General features: G+C 41.8%; 1 protein-coding gene and 1 long non-coding RNA gene across 3 annotated transcripts in view; one reads left to right on the top strand and one right to left on the bottom strand.

Moving 5' to 3' along the window:
* The window catches only part of LOC118767938, a 22,434-nt gene extending 20,351 nt beyond the window's left edge, over positions 1-2,083 (top strand). Inside the window, exons 2-3 of the long non-coding RNA XR_005003855.1 lie at positions 135-138; positions 1,909-2,083. This is a non-coding gene — a long non-coding RNA (uncharacterized LOC118767938). The remainder of the gene's footprint in view (positions 1-134; positions 139-1,908) is intronic.
* The window catches only part of LOC115224346 (pinin), a 13,459-nt gene that overhangs the window by 5,805 nt on the left and 2,654 nt on the right, over positions 1-5,000 (bottom strand). The gene's annotated exons all lie outside the window — the stretch shown is intronic.

Below are 5,000 nucleotides of genomic sequence, written 5' to 3'. Positions count from 1 at the left end.
AACAGGGCAAGTCAGTTGAGTGTAACATATGGTGGAAGCACTCCGTCGGTTACGACGACGAGGGTTCCGGTTGATCCGATCAACGGAACAGCCTGCTCGTGAAATTAACGTGTAAGTGGCTGAGCACTCCACAGACACGTGTACCCTTAACGTAGTTCTCGGGGATTATCGACCATGAAAAGAAAAAATAAAACAATTCCGCTGGGAGTTCGAACTCAGGAAACACACGGCTCGAACTACTATCACAAAGCAAGCGAGCCAACGTGCTAACAATTCTGCCAGATAGCCGCCCTTCATGGTACGGTCTCTACTAAAAGAGTGGAGGCGCAATGGCCCAGTGGTTAGGGCAGCGGATTCACGGTCGTAGGATCGCGGTTTCGAGTGTAACATATAACGGACGCTTACGTCGCGTCCGTCACTTGGGTCTTTCAGAGATGGCTTCTTTTCAGCCCATTTCTGAGTAAGATTGGCCACTCTGCTTCGTCCTCCTTCCCATCCAACTGGATGTCCAGACCCAAACAGCTTAACCCCCGGATTGTCGATGCAGCGCACTACGACGCTAGGCCATCCTGTTCCTACTTCCCCAGGTGCTGAGCTGCATGCAAATTTTGCTCCAGTTACTAGTACCAACAATATCGACCTCTCTGCTGACCGGACAACATTTACGACACGACGCCCGCACATCTCGATACGAACGGAATACTCAGGCAGTAAAAGCTTGAGAGTCATTCCTACTATATGACGTCACGTAGTCTCAGAGGGAGGCTATTGGCGATTATATCAGAACACAAAGGGAACTAAATACTGCAAGAAATTTGGCTTAGCGGTATTTATGATAATCCTTTCTACGATAGGCACAAGGCCTGGAATTTTGGAGGAGGGGGTTACATCGCCCCCCCTCCTCCTCCCCCCAGTAGTCGCCTGGTACATATTTTATTGATTCCGAAAGAATCAAAAGCAAAGTCGATTTCGGCAACATTTAAACTGGAAACCTAAAGCCGAAAGTAATACATTTTGTGACGGAATACTGGTTTAAGTACCCCATGTAACCCCTCATAACTATTTTTTTTTTTGGAATTTTAAGAAAACTTTTGCGAATTTGTGTTCTAAACGCGGGAATTCATACAATTATGAAAAAATGTTAACCCCCACCCCAAATCCTAAAATTTCCACTCTTTTCCTAATTTAATTTTTTTTTTTAGAGTTTAACTTAATGGACAGTCCGAATTTTTTGCTTAAATCCCAGCAATGGATTATTAAATGTCTTTATGGGGAGAAAAATATTGAAAACATCAATACATGTCAGGATGACAAAAAAAAACGAGGACGGTATGAGGTGATCGTAAGATGTGCTAAAATCAACAGCTAAATCACCTTTAAACCACACAATTGTTTTATTTGGTTTGGCATAACTGTATGAATTCGTGTGTGTACATGCAAAGTTGTAATGGTTAAGAGGCATGTAAGTATATAAGCACGTGTATGTGTGTATATGTATACATAGGCGCAGGAGTGGATGTGTGGTAAGTAGCTTGCTAACCAACCACATTGTTCCGGGTTCAGTCCCACTGTGTAGCATCTTGGGCAAGTGTCTTCTACTATAGCCCCGGGCCGACCAATGCCTTGTGAGTGGATTTGGTAGACGGAAACTGAAAGAAGCCTGTCGTATATATATATGTATGTGTATGTGTTTGTGTGTCTGTGTTTGCCCCCTAGCATTGTTTGACAACCGATGCTGGTGTGTTTATGTCCCCGTTACTTAGCGGTTCGGCAAAAGAGACCGATAGAATAAGTACTGGGCTTACAAAGAATAGGTCCCGGGGTCGAGTTGCTCGACTAAAGGCGGTGCTCCAGCATGGCCGCAGTCCAATGACTGAAGCAAGTAAAAGAGTGTATGTGTATGTACAGCACACCCCCTGCGAGAACTGAATATCTGACCTCAAATCAAGAGTCACCACACAGGTCATCTTTTGACAAGGACACAACACAATACTGACCACTCCAAAATATTCCATTTCTTTATTCTTGATGGACTTAACTCTCCTCTCCACTTCCACTCTCCTCAATTACTATTAGTCTTATCTCTATTACCTTTATTTTTATTTTCTCTTTATTCAACTAAACCCTTCAAGGTAGTGTCTCAGCATAGATACAATCCAATGACAGGAACACGTAAAAGATCGAGATAACAAGTGAATAAAATTTGTTTTGGACTATTTTATAGCGCTTTCTTTTTCTTTTCCTTTGCTTGTTTTCATGTTTAGTACTGTTTAGTAGCATTTAATATGCTCAGTGTTGCATGCTTACGCATCTTAATTGAGAGACAAGGTTATCAGGTTAATGCAGCAATGGCTATGAAAGAAGTTTGTAACTTTCATTTACAAATAACAAACAACAATTCGACATGGTAGGGAGATATGGGCCCCGAATGCAGAGGACATGTAAAGACTAGAGAGGAATGATGCTAGTACGCTCTGCTGGATCTGTAATATTATCATCATCATCATAGTTTAACGTCCGTTTTCCATGCTAGCATGGGTTGGATGCTTCAACTGGGGTCTGGGAAGCCAGAAGGCTGTGCCAGGCCCAGTCTGATCTGGCAGTGTTTCTACGGCTGAATGCCCTTCCTAACGCCAACCACTCCGTGAGTGTAGTGGGTGCTTTTTACGTGCCACCCGCACAGGTGCCAGACGAGAGAGTACTAGTGTATTGAGAAAGAAGTTAGGCATAGGAGGAATTAGATGCAGTGTGCAAGAGAGAAGACTGCACTGGTTTGATTGTGTGATGAGGATGGATGTAGACAGCTGAATGAAGAAGTGCTGATCTCTCAAAGAGGTTAGAACGTAGAGGAGGGGAGACCAAGGAAGACATGGGACGAAGTACGGGAGGATGACTTCAGGATGCTGAACATTTCAGACAAGATGACAAAGGACTGAGATACCTGGTACCTTTATGTACTCAAGAAAACCCATCCTCCACAGCAGAACTGTTAAGGCCACTCTCCCTGGTGAAAAAGATTGGCCTGCAAGAGTTGTATGCCAGTGCCATGCAAAAAGCACTCGGCCTGGTGCTATATAAAAGTTCTCATGTGTCACCATGTTAAAAGCACCCAGCACAAATTGTAAAGGAGTTGGCGTTAGGTAGTGCATCCTGCCTTAGAAACCAAGCCAAATCAGACTAGAACTTGTTGCTAAAAATTGTAATTTCTTTGAATCTGCACATTTTAAGCATCATAGATGATGACTCTACAAGGAAAACGATGGGGACAGCAGTCTTTTCTCATTCTCTGAAGGTTTTCTGTAGTGGCTTTATCTGTCTTATCTTTTATTTTATTTTAGTCATTGAACTGTGGCCATGTTGGGGTGCCGCCTTGAAGAATTTTGGTTGAACTAGTTGACCCCAGTACTGGTACTTATTCTATTGGTCTCTTTTGCCAAACTGCTAGGTTATGAGAATTTAAACACACCAACACCGGTTGTCAAGCAGTGGTAGGGGACAAACATAGACACAAAGACACACACACATATATATTGTGGTGGTGTGCAAATGGTTCCAGGTTCGGTTCCACTGCATGGCAACTTCCATAAGTGTCTTCTGCTATCGCCTCGAGTCGACCAAAGCCTTGTAAATTGATATATATATATATATATATATATTATACATTTATGTGTGTATGTCCTCCACTACTACTTGGCAACCAGTGTTGGTGTGTTTACGCCCCAGTAACTTAGCAGTTCAGCAAAAGCGACTTATAACTTAAGTACCAGTCTTAAAGAAATAAAATAAGAGAGTTGATTCATTCGATTGAAAATTTCTTCGATGTGGTGCTCCAGCATGGCCGCAATCTAATGAGTGAAACAAGTAAAATATATATATATAATACATATATATTTCTTTCAATTTCCGTCAATCAGTTATAGGCTATAGGACAGAACACTTGCCACGCAGTGGGACTGAACCCGGAACCATGTGTTTGGGAACTAAACTCCTTACCACACAGTATCTTTTCCTGTTTTAAAACATCTGAGATTATGTTTCTTGAAAATGAATTCGGAAAAAAAAAAATTGCGGATACAGTCAATAACTGAAACTACGCGAAAGAGGAACGGGGAACAAACCGCCTCCTAATTATTATTATTTAAGATTCGTAATCTTCGATACTTAAAAAATATGTTGTTGGAGTATTCAATAATTTCAGAGTAATTTCGTATTTGATATTCGTAAAATCATAGCGAACCAAAAAGTTTATTTTCAATAAAACATTTCATAAATTATGTGTCACACTACGAACAGCGAGTAAAAAGTTAGGAAAACTATAAGACTTATTTTAAATATAGCTTCACCCTAGGAACATGTAAGAATTCTTCAACAATCCACGGCGGGCACAACCACATGGTTCCGGGTTCAGTCCCAGTGCGTGGCACCTTGGGCAAGTGTCTTCTACTATAGCCTCGGGCCGACCAAAGCCTTGTGAGTGGATTTGGTAGACGGAAACTGAAAAAGAAGCCCGTTGTATATAAGTATATATATATATATGTATATATATATATATGCGTGTGTGTGTTTGTCCCGCTAGTATTGCTTGACAACCGATGCTGGTGTGTTTACGTCCCCGTCACTTAGCGGTTCGGCAAAGGGGAACCGATAGAATAACTACTGGGCTTACAAAAAGAATAAGTCCCGGGGTCGAGTTGCTTGACTAAAAGGCGGTGCTCCAGCATGGCCGCAATCAAATGACTGAAACAAGTAAAAGAGTAAAAAGAGTAAGTCGTTGAATCTGACAAAGATCCAGCCAGTAATTGTATGCCCTTCATTGATTATCTGCTGATCTGTAAGTATTTCGTTGTGATTTACCAATACAACGAGGAGGAGCAGTAGGGCGTCCATGAGACATGCTAATCAAGTTGAAAGGAAATCTTTATATATAAAAGTGAAGTTGTGTGTCTGTCTCCTACGATTTAGATTCCTAACTACTCCCACATTTTGCAGTGCAGTTTAAC

This window comes from Octopus sinensis, linkage group LG25, assembly GCF_006345805.1.
Source record: "Octopus sinensis linkage group LG25, ASM634580v1, whole genome shotgun sequence".
NCBI lineage: Eukaryota > Metazoa > Mollusca > Cephalopoda > Octopoda > Octopodidae > Octopus > Octopus sinensis.
This window is presented reverse-complemented; position numbering and strand designations above follow the sequence as displayed.